General features: G+C 43.1%; 1 protein-coding gene across 8 annotated transcripts in view; it reads right to left on the bottom strand.

Moving 5' to 3' along the window:
* WIPF1 (WAS/WASL interacting protein family member 1) overlaps positions 1-16504 on the bottom strand; it is a 58295-nt gene that overhangs the window by 34546 nt on the left and 7245 nt on the right. For 2 of the 8 annotated variants that reach the window (XM_068948545.1, XM_068948538.1), the window contains exon 2: positions 671-784. The gene's annotated coding sequence lies outside the window, so the exon portion shown is untranslated. Of the gene's footprint in view, positions 1-670; positions 785-3303; positions 3723-3769; positions 3901-14540; positions 14660-15247; positions 15374-16504 lie in introns of those variants that run through there. The other 6 variants (XM_068948541.1, XM_068948542.1, XM_068948536.1 and 3 more) reach the window with 6 other exon arrangements.

Here is a 16504-nt window from a genome sequence, read left to right as displayed (position 1 = left end):
GACTGCACCAGATCTACATCAGCATGATCCACTGTTATCTACATTAGGTGCTTTTTGATTGCGCCTTTTCTGCAATTAAAAAAGAAATAAACTCACTGTCACCTCTTCTATTTCTTTCTGATTCTTTATGCGACTCAGTGGACCTTTTCATACTACTACCTCGTATTAACAGCAAACTCCAAACTTTGGGGCCTTCGCTGTGCAGTTTTCACTCTAAGTCAGGTCACTTTGGCTCTAAGTCAGGACAACTATGAATTCATTGTGCCTGATCAAATCTATCTTTCTATTGCCTCCCGACCTACCTGTGAAGTCTTCAAATCCTCTGCTACTGGAAGGAAAAAACCTCCTGCGTGCATTAAATACTTGTGGATCTGGCACAGAATTTGACACAAGCTAAGGCACTCAAACCTAAACTGTAGCACTAGCAAAGCTGTGCCACATCAGATGGGGTCAGTAAACTCACTAGTATTGTTATTAATCCTACTCTGGAAAAAATGACTCCAACGTTATCATATGGCAAATAAAGAGACAATTATGAGAGGGCTCTACACTTTCTGACTTTTACAGTGAATACCCACACTGGAGTCTTGTTTCCCTCTGCTGTTTCCCACACAGTAACTCCTCCCCACTCCTGATTTCCTCCCCACACATCCCCCCCGGCTCTGGGTACCTCTTCACCAGCAGGAGAGATGCCTGGACGGAACACCAGGCCTGGCAAGCTCAGCCCAGGATACACTTGCTCAAGCTAATTATCCTGCAGTAACATTTCCCAGGTTGCACATGCCTGCAAGGAAAAAGAAAAAAGAACTATTAGTTAAAAATCCAAAATGTTTGGGGGCTATGCAACCTGGGCACATATCGGTTGTGCCCTTCCCTGCTTAAGCAGACATTTTGCATGAAAAACTGGCAGCATGTAAAAAGAAGGCTGCCTCCATCAAAAGAGGAATCAGAACAGGAAAACACACGGTCTGCGCACTCAGTACCCACAGCGAACGTTAGTCCGTGAGGCCACAGGGCCCAGTTTGTTCTCAGACCAATGAAAATTTGAAATAATTCCATTGACTTCAGCATAGCATTGTAAAAGCCAATATAAACGGTGGAATGAAAACAGGAGCGCCTAAAAACATGTGTGGATCGATACTGTGGGAAGACTGAACGGAGCAGCGGCTCTGCAGTTGCTTCTCTTAAAAGCCAGGGTTCACTAAACAGCTTTGTAATAACGAGGTTTCTATAGTTTAGGCTAGAGAAAAATGCATGCAAAAGCTGAAACAAATCAACTAAACAAAAGCAAAACCAACCTCCTCACAACCTCTAGATGCTTTAGCAACTCATTGCAGAAACGATTTGCAGAACTTGCATCTGATTGCGTGTGTGGGGACGAGAGGGGGAGCGAGCGGCCAGCAAGGCGTGAGAGAGACGCACTGCAAATGAAGCCCCAGCCAAAAATACCACTGCTCATTTGACATACAGAGTAATAAACAAAATGGCTTTAAATATGCAGGGAATTGACAATAAAGTATAAGAACCGTGACCATGCCGGATTGTGTTTATTTACTCACATTTAGAGATAAAAGACTCCAATTCCTCACGGGTAGGAAACTTTTGCATAAACTATGTGGCAAAATGAAACCCGCAGGGGGATCCTGCTATCAAGTCTCTGAAGCTGGCCTGCACAGTTCAGGTTTGCTTCAGTCAGTGAGGCACATTTTAACTCTTTTTTCTTCCCTTGTAAGGCAGGCCGTGCCTGTGCCATCGCACCAAGCACGCAGCGGATACTAAGTCGACAGAGCAATGCAGCCCAGGAGCTGCAGGAGAGCAAAACTCGCTAATGATTCAAATGGCATCCCGAACGCTCTGGTTATGCTGTTCGTTTGCAGAATTACACATACTTCAAAGTTGTTTCCATCTGTCTTTGACGCTATCTCAAACTTGCTAAGCTGTACACTAATACTGCCCAAGGGAAAGTAACCGAAATAAATAATAATAGTAAAAAGATCACACAGAAAAATGAAGGTTTTTTCCATAGATCTTATCAGTAAAGTCGTACTCAAACACACACACGCATGCGCACGTTCTCCCTTCTTTCTGAACGTCAGTGAAAGAGGTTTTGAGCACAAAATCTGTGCCCATCTGGTTCCATTTTTTAATATTTTCTTTTTTTGGTTTCCTTCTCTCTCATTCCAGCCCATATTTATTTCCTTTTGTTTAGTCTGCACTCTTTATTCCCTTTCCTCTTTTTGCAGATTTCAGTTTTAATTTGTTTGCGAGAGAAATATTCTTTCCCTGGTTTTCACAGTACAAGCTGGTGCAACAGGGCCCTTCAGGATTTCCTTCCCTCCCTTACTCACCCCCCCGCTGCAGTTCTGATCGTCTGTGCTCAGTCTTGGTGGTAGAGCGAAAGTGTTAGGCCTTGTTTATTTAAGAAAAGCATATTTGGTTGAAGTTCAGTTTTAGACACCTAGTACAAACCTCTGCGCAGAGGCTCAAATGCGTTACTGATGAGTCATTATACTTCGGGTACCTCACAGCAACTCCTGATCCATCCGAGATGAACCACTACGCGGCAGGACCAAGCTGAAATTAAAACGCCTGCAGTGGGATTTAACTAAATTGGTTTAAAATCACATTCTCCGTCAAACTGGTAGAGCTGAGTTTCACAGCGCTCCGCTGAAGGTTATAAACCCTAAAAAAGCAGAGAGACCAGCTCGGGAGGGAGCTTTTTGCGCTCTTGGCAACCCTTGCTCGCTCCCCAGACCGGCAGGAGCTCTGCTCGGGTAAAGCCCCAGAGCCCCCAGCCCCAGGGCAGCCCCTGGCCCGCCGGCCGCCCCACCTGCTCGCCGGCGCAGCTTCCGCTCTCCCCTCGGGCGCCGGGCCGGGGCGATGCCCGGCCTCTCCGCCCCGCACCTGCCCTCCGCGCGCCGGCCTTTTGGCAGGCTCCCCCGCCTATTACAAACTTCCATCGCAGGGAAATTATTGCCGCTACACAAGAGGCAGGGCCGTCACCCTTAAGGCCGCGTGCTTTTTGACTTTCACTCCACCTTCGCGTTCGGCTTTTTTAACGGATCGCAATGTTCTAATAACGTTGTTTAGAAATAACGAAGGAGCTCTTGCCTAGGAATATAAAATGTACATCTCATTAGATCTGCTCGCTTGGAGTGGAACAGAAACGAAATTGCTTCTGTTTCGTTCCTGAGACAGAGGATTCCCAAGCCAAAACCACTCCAGCGCAGGAAAGCTAAGACCAAATTCCTCAATAGAAACCATGAGGAATGAGAGAAAACAGGAAACTTAAAGAGAACATACCAGTAAAATCAAACAAAACAGCTCTACGCTCACTATCAGCTGAAGCAAACAAAATGAAGTTTTCAACACAGTCAAGAGTTTCAACCTGTGCTTGAAAAGACAACCGAGTTCATTAACACCAAAAACTTCTGTTACAAATCCACATCTTCTGCTTGTTATATGAAAACCTTAACAGAGGCAGAGAAGAGTTCACTCCCATTTCGAACCCGGCTCTGATCCAGGCTGCTGTCGCACAGCAAGCCAGGCTCCAGCTTCGTGCACGTTGGGCTAGCTCACAGAAAAGCTTCCTGTTCTTGCTTTTGTAAGGTCCTGCTGCAAAAGCCCACGGGCCACTACTTTCTAACTGAACGCGCGCCGTCCGTACGAAAGACTTCTCGTTCCAAAAAAATATATTAAAAGAACTGTAAAAAAACGCACACAGAACCCCTTTAACGTGGTTGAAAAGAGAAACTTTAGACAGACTAACCTGCGCTATTTGCATCCGTTGGAGGTCACCCAATTCTGAACTTCCCCAGAAGCTTCAGTCTTGTTTCCTGTGGAGTGGCATACGACACTGCACTTCCGCACTGCACCTTGCGGGACGTGCTTCTCTTACTTCTTAAAAACAGATGAAGAAACCAATGGCCTCTCACAGCACGTTTAAGAGATTTCTGCTCGCATCATGAACCACTGACATTTCTGCACAGCCAGAAAGGGACGTCTATGTCTTTCTGAGTCACTGTATGACTCAATGGAGTCATAGTAGTAGTTTGTACCCTTTCTTCGCGTTAATACCAAATTCTGAATGCTGTACGTTCAACTGCCCTTTTTCTTTTTTAGAGGAAACAAATGCAACAATGGAGAATTGAAATTAGGCTACAGGCATGGGAAATTTCAGTTTAAGGATATTTGCTTATCAAATTTTCAGAGTGGCAATATATTTACTTTGAATAGATATAGCTATTAGCAATTTTTAGAAATATTTTTCATTTGAGAATGGCAAGCAGTTTTCACAGTAGTTTACATCCTATGAAAAATAGTTTATTACTTCAAAAGACTAGATATTCTTTTCCCAGTTATAAGCGTGCACCCATAACGTTATCATCTAACAATGGGTGAAATAGGCCTGAAAATGTATACGTCATGTAAGGAAGGACAGTAAAGTCGTGAATTACAGGCACAGGGTTACATGCTTAGTCAATAGGTGGTGTTTTAAGCAAAGAGACTTTAAGACAAGTGAATTTTGGAAAGGCATCCTAAGTCGCAAGGGGTACTAACACCAGAAACACTGAGATAGCCTGGAGAGAAACTCAGAACACCACCACACGCTAACAGCGGGAGAGGAATAGGATGGGTCTAGCAGGGAGAGAGGGGAAACACTGTTTTGCTTGAAGATGTTCCTAGTGGAACATGTTAAATGCTCTTCAGTTAGGCCAAAGAGGGGAACAATTAAACACTCCTTTATTTAGCGAGAGCTGACATAAGGAAAGCCAATCCCTGGGCGCTGATCAGCCTGGCAAGGGCCAGTGAAGGCTGAGCCGCTACCGCAGCCCAGCCGGAGGGGTTTCCTTGGAGACTGATTGCTAGCACATGTGCTGGGGCACTGATCCCTGATCCGACTTAGCTGTTTGTAAGCGTGGGTGTGAAGGACCTGAAGGCAGGAAGAGGGCCAACAGCAGCGATGCTGCACACGCAGAACGCAAGGCTTTCAGCAGCGGGCTGGCTCACGGGCTTCCCAGAACGGGCCAATGACAGCTTCTTCTTCGCACGTGGTTTGACACCTTTTATGCAACTTAAAAGCCATCTACTGAAAATGTCATATTTTGAATTTGGCAGTGCCAGACGAAGACACCAGCATTCCCAGCAGCCTTCTGGTGACAACCAGCCAGTGGTCACCACCCAGGCCTGCTGCCTGAGGGCTTCCTACTAGTTGGCTTCAATCAAATGAGCCAAATTAGCTCCAATAGTATTTTATTTATTTATTTATTTATTTTTTTAATCAGTGGGTCAAACCAATCTGATTGATCCTGCTGGAAACTGTGTGGAAACGGCTACCAGGATCCCTTCTACCATCTCTACTCAGATATGTGGGAGTACTTAACCCTGGGCAGAAGGGTGGTGACAAACAGCTGAGGGCAACACATGTTTGCAGGCAAGCACCTGCCTGCTGCTCGAGTGGCTTGCTTGCATGCGTCTGCTGCCCAGCACCAGGCTTATGCAAGAATAACTATGCCAGCGTAATCCTGCCTTCCCTGGAATTTGGCAGACACAGTATAAAATGTTGTTGGATGAAGGGCTGCGCTCCGAAAAGGAGGGGATCCGTTCAGCCTGATGAGGCAAGACCAGCACAAACCTTTCATGCTCAAGGGACTTCAGCAGCTAGGTAGTCACATCCAGCTAATAAAAGATACAGCTATTTAAAGTGTAAACACACAAAGGATACTGACACAAAACCAAGTATATGCATGATTGAAAACGGACTACACCACAAAATGGATGCGTTTGCATGAGACTCTTTTTGGGTGCACAGACGCCTACTTGCACATGTGTGCCTGAGCTGCCGTGGTTGTAGTATGAGTGTCTGTGCAAACATATGTCCACAGATGCACCTGCTCTGCCCTCGATTCAAAGTTTTGGGCCAAACAGCCAAATACAGGCCAGGCTATTATTTGCACTGGGAGACGCTTGAGAGTACTGTGAAATGCCCGAGCCGAAGCCTTTCCCCTCACCAAGCCGGCAGGGACATTATACACTGGCCCCGAAGCTTTGGAGGGGCTGATGTGAAGTTGAAGAGCTCAGGCAGCCGCCGCGTTCGTGCGCGACACGGCTGCGCTGGGCTCACCCTCAGCCTCTCAGAGCAGCAGGCAGCACCCACAGGGCTGGGCTTATTTCTCACACTTAAGAGGCTACATTTACAAAGTCACTTTCCACGTGCCAGCTGCTGTGTGGGGAGCCAGCTGCATGCACTGGGCCATGCCAGAGCTGTGCCCGGAGCAGCTGCCAGGGCAGATGCTGTTTGATATTCCTCCCAAATACCCCTCTCTGCGTTATTCTCAAGACGTGAGGAATGTATTATCCCAACAAGTAACTCACAGCAGTCCCCAAGGTATTTTTAAGCTATGCCCAAACAAAACAGCCTCCGAGGGTGTCACTCCAGCCAGATCCCAGGATGCGATGGCACCTCCACGCGCCACCCTTCAGCGGGGCAAGGAAAGGCAGCGCAGGGCGGCAGAGGCAGCTTGGGGTGTCCAGGGAAGGCTTTACGCCCGCAGAGCCCTCACAGCTGAGTTTGCCCAGCTCCTTGGTGCTCAAGCCATCAGAGACACCGAAGGGCCTGCCAGCTGCGCCCACCGACCACTGAAACGCAAAGGGAAACGTGTCTGAAGTCTGATAAATGGTTTGTTTACAGAGGACAGGATTTATTTCTCCATCCTTGTCACAGATGAAAAACCTGTTGACTGGCACCTTCTGGAGAACTGAAGTCTCCATGGGATTTTCAGCAGTAATCTTATATGATAAGCCAACTGCTTGTAACTAATGCTGTATCTCACCTTGTGTATGCAGAAGATAAAAAAAACATTTCTTTAGGCATGCTTTCTACTCGGAAGATAAAGCTCTTACGTACACTTGGATAACTAATGAAGACATGAGCTAGCAATACTGCAGATGGCACAAGTTGTATCTAAGACTGTAAAGTGACTGCAGCCTTCACCTCAGTTGTCACTAGAGAAAACAGTATTTGATTTATGAACACAGGACTACACCTGGCAGCAATAAGTTGCACAGTGGCCTGACTACACCAGGATGCTAGTAGATGTGGCTGTAGAGTCATTCACACAAATAAGTTGCTGTCCCACCCAGGCTACGGAGGCAAAGAGGCAATTGGTTTAGATTAGAAGCGTGCAGTTAGCCGTTATCAACGCATTTGAGCATTCCGGATGAGGGGATATAGGCTAACAGAGCATGCTGAATCCCAGAGTTCAGCAGTAGTGAAAAACCCATACATACCACTTGTCCCATGAGTGACGAGAGCCTGTTTTTATGAGCAACTCCCCTGGAGGACTCGCTCCCCTGGAGCAACTTCCCCTTCACAGGAATGGGTAAGTCCACATGCACACCCTGGATGGTGGAACAGTGTCAGGAGTGTTTTCTATCTGGTACCTGTCACCAGCAAATATGAGCTATTAACATCCCAACAGTCAGGCAAAACGACCCGTGCTGCTCCTGACCTTGAGCAGGCACACCACACGCAAAGGCAGAGCCAGCCGTCGCGCGGAGCTGCTAACCCGTAACTACAAAAAAACAGCTCTGTTTGCCAAATCACAAGAGCCAAGCACTACCACAGAGGTGTTCGAACTTCAAAGCAGGAGCACGGTCGGCAAGAGTTTGTTGAAAGAATTACAACTAGGCATGGAAACTGGGACTTCTCAGTAGCAGATAATCCCTGCTGTTTCCATTTCCTCTCGCTCATTATCGGCACAGACGGGGGCTGAAGATTAGTAAACAGTGGGTGTTTAGGGTGAATTAGAGCGTGTGTGATATAGACCTAGGTATCCTGGTGGCATCGATGAGACTTTCTAGAGAGATGTAAATATTTAATGTTGCCCACTATGTTTCTTCAGAAACATCAAATATTAACACATTTCCCAGTTCCTTATATTATAATAATGGAGGGGAAATCACGTCAGATAAAACAGAATCGGTCTTGACCGTCATCCAAAACATGAACAAAATCTCTGGTCATCAAAAATTCGTCTCAGCAATTCCTCCCCTGTCATCATCTCTGCAAGAAAGATGGAGAGGTTGTTTTTACACTGTTCCCAACATATCTGAAACGAGGAAAAACAAAAGTTTGGGGACAAAAGCTTAACACAGAATTTTCCTGCTCCTTTTAATGTGCTAAAATAACTAACTTCCAAACAGCGAAGTTTCCAGAGGTTTCCAGTTAAATCATATCTGGGATATTTAAGATCATTATGTCTAGATGATAAACGCAAAAGTAAGCAAACTAGTAACACTGTTTAAAGTGACTCTGCTCTTTCTTAGAGATTTACTTTTCAAGTGGATTCTATTCTTTCTTCCTTTCGCCTGCTATTTAAAAAGTCTTATATGAACAGATGTACTCTGATCTCAGCAAAAAAGTCTTACTTTAGCTGTCATTTTAGGCATTAAAATGTTAGAGGTGGTCATGTGGTAATGGTATAATTAAGAGTAGTACTTCTCTATATCACTAATGTGTTAGCAGTAATGAAAAGGAATCTAAGTATATGAAAACTCAACATTATTTTATTTTCTGCTCTTTTTTTAAATCAAGCGTGCACAAACCCAACAGCTACGTGTGTATGAGACACTAGACTTTCAGCTATCATCCCTGGTTTTAGTCACAGGCTACCCTTTCCAAGGACAGCCATAAGAGTCTTTACGAAGAAAACGTAACATGCCTAGAAATACCTATGTTCTTCTTGACTTGAGTGAACATAGCTGAATTGAAAAACTTTGCTCTCAGAAAGTTACTTGTCTGATATCCCCCAAAATAGTACTGCACATATTAGACTCCTGAAGTAGTCCTGCACTGCTGCTTCTTGAATTAGGACAAAGGAATCGTACGATACATTGCTAAGAGAAGTACACAACCTTTGCGGAAATCTCTCTGTACTATTATAGACAATTCAGAGAAGCTTAATTTGTTCTCAGGAACCAAAAAGAGAATTTCTATTAAAAGGAACGGTGCTGATGGTTGCTTATAATACTTAATTTCACAGAATACTCAATTCCTTAGTTTGCAGTGTTTCTATACAATAAGCTTGAGCCACGGTCTCACTTTAGCCCGATCGAAGAGTATGGGATGACTCAACAGGCCCAGCAATACTGGGGAGGGGGTGGGCAGAACCCTTATCATCTTTCCAAAGAGTATTTTCAGCAATTTTCTCCCTGTAAGAACAGCCCAGCTGTACTGTAGCAAAAGACTGGGAATTGCTACTGAATTAATCCCATTGCACATGGGGACACAGAATCCGTCTAACATTTTACAGAATGTTGCGTTATATTTTGCTAAAGGTGTACCTGCTTGCTAATGACCTTTTTCAATATATCAGCATTGTTATGATGGTAACGTTGAAATGTTTAATACTGAGCAATTTGTCTTTAGCTATTACTGAGAGTCCTAGGCTTTAAAAAGCTTGAGGTATGAACAACATGATCAAGAGTTTTTTTTTTTTTAATACTTGGCTACTAAAGTAGAGAAAACTGGCCATTTTAAAAATCTCACTTAAATTTGAGTAATATTTTATATTCATACTTCTCATCAGCATTTGTTTGCATATATACACACATATGTACAAATGAAGAAAGCTACATAAACATGCACCTTAAAAATCATGACCTACCACAACATCCCCATGTTTTAAAGGCACAGAAACTATATTCATCAGCAAGCCCAATTTTCCATCTGACACAGGCAATACAATTTCAAACTGTAACTTCTGTATCAAGTCTATACTTTACCATTAAACTAGAAAACCGTCCAAGAAAAGCATCTAATCTCTATCAAATAAGGGGAATTCACCATGTCTGTAGGTAAATGTACCTCAGCAAATTTTTAACTTAAAATATAAATTACAGATTACTAAAATGTATGACAACTGAACTAATATTTAATAATTAATTGCTATTCATTCTAAAAGCAGGATTATTACAGTTTATACAACTACTTGGTTTTTCAGGAGGTTTCGTCTCATCTCCTTCTTCGCAAACGGAGCCCCTTTCTCCTCCATTTTCTCTGTTCAACATGGGTAGTTGTAAAATTTGAGTAATTAGTTTCATTCTGGAAAAAGAGTCTCCTTCTTTGGCTTAATTCGTTTCTTCTTTACGGTCTGGATCTTCAGACTGGAAGCCCTGAAAACTTCTGACCAGCTAGAAAGTGGAAAAGGGAGCTAACTACAAGCAGGATAATACAGTAGTATAAACAGGCACAATTTCACTGGAATAAAAAAAACTGTTCACCAATTTACTGTAAAGAGCATCGTAACCAGAGTCTGAGAAGCTCAAGTCCTTTTATATACTTTTTTTTTTGAAAAATAAATTCCAATCAGCAGGAACTTTAGTCTATTTTTTGCATTTTCCCATGAGTGGTATATTCCACACCAAAAATATCTGGATGCCAAATACAGACATGGACTGGAGTCCGTGCATACTTAGTTAGGCGATTATGAAATATTACCAGCATCTCTGCGGTATAACAGATGAGATCTTTTATTCCTTACTTTTATTCCTTGCTGGCACAAGTGCCAGCAATTCCACATAGACTGGCACTATGTCCGAGTAAGGAGTGCAAGATCAGAACATGCACAAGATTAGACGGTGGATTTTTATTTTAATTAATATTTATCATTGGAAGAATATTATTTCCAATAAATAGGAATAAGGGAAGCTCAATATGTGAATAGGCATATTCACTGCATGCCATATTCTCTGCATAATAGCTATGCACTAAAGTTCTCTGTGTACTTAGATGGTGAAAAACTCCCACCCTCGTTGAGAGAACAGGCATGGATCCCACATCTCACTTATGCTCAAGGGGTACTACGTGAGCCACATCCAAGCAAATTTCTGTCCAGTATTGGCCCTGGTCTGAAAGGACTTTTTAGCCATCAGGGAACAGGTTCAGCCCTCATCCATTACTGACTACCTCACCATGGCTTTCACATGAAAGTCAGTCAACACCACCTTCAGCAGGAACTTTTGTTGTCTTGCAGACCTGAGGATTACTGACTCACAGCACTTAACTACCCCCAAACAGGCCCACTGAATACACCTGTTGTCTCCATAATTCCTCAAATAAAAGAAGTTTGGGTTCCTGACTGGCTACACATAAGCCTACAACACAGCTGGCAACCAGGAGACACCCCCCAAATTTGCATGTTGAGAATGAAAGCCCAGGCAGCAATTTGGCCTTCCAGCTTGAAACGGTTTGGCATCAGGACTCTTATTAGCAGAAGTTTCTCAGAAGACTATAACTGACCAATTAATCTGAGTATTTCCCATTCCGCATGCATTTTGTTTCTTCCTCCTTCTCACCCTTCCCTGCTCCCCACCTGAACAGCAAGAGGCCTGGTACTGAGTAGCAAAAAGAATAATTAAATTTAAAGCATATGATTTTCAATTTGGATAGTGCTACCTATACACAATAAAAAAACCTGTCTGTTTATTCTGAAGCATGGCTGTGGAACAGAAATACAGTGGAATAGAAATGGAATTTCTAATAGAATAGAAATACAGTGCAAACCAATTTCTAAACTCTGTTCAACCAAGTTCATTTTCTTCCCTGCAAGGTTGTGCTATGCGGGTGAACTAAGAACAGTGACAAGAAAAGCAGCAGGGGCTTCCTAAAACCCTTCCGCTCCACTTTAAAAGTTAAAATTGCCCCAGAGTAAGAGGACTGCAGCACCAGCTCCTTGGGGGAGAGAACAAGATTAGTTACAGTCGTTTTGGTAGAGCCCACGCTTCCATTGTTTAATTTTTCTGTGGGCCATGTCCCAGAAGACCCCAGACGTTATGAGCATAGTCCCTTACAGAGACTGAATTCCTACGCTGAGCAACAGAGCCTCGGTGGCTCTTGGAGGTAATGCCTCAAAGCATTACCACGAACGACGGGGGTCCAAAGGTGTTCCTTCATCCACTTCCCCATCGCTATGCACTGCCAGCGGGGGCTCAGTGGCACCAGCTGTTACACAGGCTGTTTATACCTACTTGAGCTTTTATGATGTTAATAGTTTAGATTTAAGTAAACTTTGTGACATATTTAACTTTGGGCTTTTTGCTAAATGAGACAATTACTGTTCTCTCAACTTCCAATTTAAAACCTAGTACAGTACAATGCTCTTGGGAATTCTGCTTTTGAAGACATTTGTCCATATGAGACATTGTTTGCATATCTATAGTCTTAAAGAACTACAAAAAAAAAACCCATCATTTTATGCTTTCCTTTGCATCAGATAGTATCCTCTGTGACAGAGTCCAAAGATCACGCACTGATATAGCTTTATAAAAAATTACAGTGATACGAGGAGTTATGTGCTCTATTGAGAAATGAAGAAACAAGGACCTGATCTTGACAATTAAATACAGAAAAGTGAAACTAAAATCTGTGGGAATTCTGTTCAACAGAACTGAGATTTATTGCCTCACACACGTCTAGAGGCGCAGTGGGCTTCCCCCCCCCCCCCCCGAACTGTCACATCACAGTAACACTCCAAACCTTTAAAAAGAAAAACGTCAAGGGCACAAGAACTTTAGCACAGAGCAAACAAAAAGCTTTTCTACCTTCAGAATGGAGATTTCTAAAAAAAAAAAAAAAACAAACAAAAGCAGGTGTCATCCCCTACAAAAGCATTTTCCAGCCAGCCCAGGCAAGGCCATGACAAAGCATGGACCAGACACCCTGCTTCCAAGCGTGAAGAGAGGAAGCAAGAACAAAGAGGTCTGCCTTCTCCTGCACATACAGCAGGGGGGTATATTCACAGTGACCACACTGCCAAATGCCTCCGAAAGGGATGGGCACGCCCTTCCAATGCTCGGGCCAACCGGGCTCCTCAGGCATAGCAGGTAGAAAGCTCCTCCCGCTCTGAAGAGCGGTCTTTGCGAGAGAACGGTGGGAGCACCCACAGAAACCTAAGGGAAAAAACCCAGAGGAAAGCCCTGGGAAAAGATCTTGCTTGGAGCCATCCTGCTCCCCTGTGCTTTTCTCAGGGCTATTCCAACATGGCAGCTTTAGATCAAGGGGGAAGAACGGAGCAAGTACTGCACATAGCTGCCATTTGGCTGTTTGACACTTCGAGAGAATTGTAGTTCAGAGTGATATTTTTGGCCTCTGTTTTCACCTCCTAGGGCACAAAGTCATGCCTAACTAAGAAATGGCAGTGGGACAATTCCTTATCTCTACATAAAGGGAAGAAGGTTAAAATATAGTGTATTTTTTCACTTTTCCCTTCTTATAGGATTTTTCCATTCTGCTTTCATTTGTTTCTCTCCATACCTCCCCATGGAAAGCCTGGAGTGAACACAAAACCAACATCAGTTAGTATGGCTAACGTTTGTGAAGGCCTTGGAAGCTGTTAAATGCAGTAGTATATAGTATCATTACCATGATTTCCGTGGTGCCACATCAGTCCCACTGCTTGATGCGCTGACATAGTGAATAAACATATTTATCAGAAGAACAACAAGTTTCAGTCTAAGCAAGAGCAAATTACTCTAAACTCCATTATTCCTCCTAAGAGGGGAACTTGTTGTTAAGCAACAAAAACCAGAAGATGACAAAAACAGTTCCTTCCCTTGGAAGCACGTATTATTCCCATAGTGTTCTCATTTAAGTACTGTCCACAATTACACGCAACTGGGTTTTACCCTGCAATTCAGTTGCATTATCAAGGATGTTCAACTGCCACATTTTAGATGAACAAAAAAAGGAACTTGCCCAGTCATCTCATACAGTTTATCAGTTATGGAACACTTCATTTTCTAGTTCCCTATAGCAGCTAAAGTTAATTTGCCTTCCTCTTGACTTCAGTCAGCACAAACACTTCTTTAAGGATGCATGAATTAAAAAAAAAAGTTATGGTAAATCTTGGGCACCTTGGTACCCTGCAAAGATATGCTAGGAAGAGGCAAATCAATAAATGAGGAAAGAAATATTACTCTGATTCCACTTTATCGGCTCTAGTCACTTAAGGGGGCAGGAAAGTATGCACTTTGAAGAGCATCATTGTTTAGAGAACCTGAAATTAAAACTAAAACTTAGAAGTACCACATTACCAGTTTCAATCAAATTATCTTTTTTGGGGATACTTCTAAAGCACCCTTAGAACTTCAAAATACCTTTAGATTCTTCCAGCCACTATCACACTGGCACTGGTTTCAGCTCAGAGGAAATGAATTATGCATCCTGCTCCTGGACTCCAAGACAAGAGCATGAGCTGCTCATTTACACACAGGGATGCCAGTCAATTCAATTAGGAATAACCTATTTTAAATAAGTTGTGCCACAAAACAAGTTTTCTGTCCCTCTAAGCCACCTATTTCAATCAAATGCAGAACTTGTATTTGAAAATACAGAAGAAGGATCCACAAGAGAATTATTTCCATATGGTTTGGTGCTGCCTGGTATTAAAAGAAAGTTTTGGGGATGTCTGCTTCCATTTGAGAGTTTTAGGCTCCACTGTGCCTCCAGCACTAACGCTTGGGAAAGTTATACATCTTACCGCTTGACTCCAAAGTCAAGTATACTAGTCTGGGGTAGTTGGATAACACAATCCGCAGAGAGGAATGATGAGATTCTTGTAGGCGTTGTCTCCGTGGTCTCAGATGGATCGCTTTATCCCTGCGATTGAAATGTTCATACTCATATACCTTCTTTACCAGGACACTGCCATTATTTGAATTTTCATTTCATCCAATTGGAATAGAAATTGTATTCTATCAGGCACCAAACAAATACATTCCCTATCTTGGAGGACTTAAATGTAAGGCAAGATATATGACAGTATAAGAAACAAGAAGGAGCATCTGACTGAGTAGAGATAAATATAAGATGATCAATACTCTGAGTCACATAGGCTCACTACATGCCTGAGGAAATGGTTTGTTTACTTCTAATATATGCAACACAGTGATGCCTTTTATAGTTCTCACTTAATACTTTAAGAGCTGTTTTCAGTAACTTCACATTTGATCAAATGTGAAAGTAGGGTGAAAATTCTCTAATTTGCATTTCTAGGCAAAACTTGGGGAAATTTGGTAGCCAAAGGGGCTCAATCATTTCCCAAGAATAAGTTGGGGAATCAACCCATTTTGTCCACAGAAAAGTCTTACAACCACATCAGAAGGTTCTCATACACCGGCAAAGCAGCCAGCAAAAATGATCTGCCCCAATCTGTATAAATTACGATCGGTAAAGGTTTGCTAGTACCTGGCAGATGACATTCAGCTTGCTCTGAGCATGCTCAAGGCCAGTTCTGCAGCAGCTAAGTAGGAATTTCTCTTCGCTCTCCCATCTACTCTGCTAAGGACCGCTGAAAACCAGGGACATGACAGACTAGGAAAAATGGAAAAACAATTAACTGCAAAGAGCTCAGACTGGCACTAGGAGCAAGGGAAAAAGATCCCAAAGTCAAGCAAGCGAGAAGAACAGGAGGCAGCAGGATACTGGATGTGCGATCAGGGGATAGCTGAAGAGGATGAGTTCAGGTTGTGTTGCTTTTTAAGAAATCTCACGATAAGGCTCCTCACCCATTGGGTAAAAATCAGGAAGCTAGGAAAGCAGTAACTGAAATGACTAGCTCAGAAAGACTGATTACTTAGTGCAAATCAAGAAGAACTGCAGAGCTAAGTACTGCAGGGCTGATGCTGTCCATGCTGGCCAAATTGCAATCTATTACATTTGATCTGAAAGGCAAAAGCAGTATCCTTGAATTACTAGCTGTTTTCTAACAAACATTTCCCAGAGAGGAGGTAAGGGTGAAGTGACTTTAAATATCCCTCCCACCTCCAGAGGAGGTATCTTTCTTTACCCACATCTTTCCAATAGAAAAGCTACCTAGCTGATGCCAGTTATGAAACCAGTTGCCATTCTGATTATGTTACTCCTAAAAAGGAAGGTTCTTCCAGTACTCTGGAAATTTGTTTTAGAAAGGCTATATTTTGAATGTTACAGACTTTAAAACTAAAGATCAGACTCAATGTTTTTGTTGTTGTTCAGTAGAGATCCCCTCCATAAAAAAAGAGGTCATAAAACAGTCCTAATTCAGACCACCTTCTCATGGCTCTGAAGAGCCAGAATAGCAGCTGGAGCTCATAAGCTACCTTTAAGAGCTTATACTTTCTCAGGGACTAAGGTAATGTGAGGGCTGTTATGAAGGTCTATGATTTTTCAGGGACTGCCAAAGTGAAGTGAGCTGATGAGACACAATTTGTTTTTCTCCCAGTAGAAGTGAGAGAGAAAGAGACCACTGATCTAGGGCAACAGCTCAAACTTAACAGTTCACATCATCTCTTAAAAAAAAAAGTTGTGAAAAGAATGGAGGCTCAGGCAATCTTCTCTTCCAGTTTCTTGAAAAAGCAGCCAGGGCACAGCTCTTAATCACTGGTGCAGGGCCTGGTCTGCAGGGACACTAAATTTGCTAGAACTAGTTTTACCTTCTTAATACCCAAGAAAAAATATTTCAAG

The sequence above is a fragment of the Struthio camelus genome, chromosome 6 (assembly GCF_040807025.1).
Source record: "Struthio camelus isolate bStrCam1 chromosome 6, bStrCam1.hap1, whole genome shotgun sequence".
NCBI lineage: Eukaryota > Metazoa > Chordata > Aves > Struthioniformes > Struthionidae > Struthio > Struthio camelus.
Note: the sequence above shows the minus strand (reverse complement) of the source record. Positions and strands in the feature narration are given on the sequence as shown.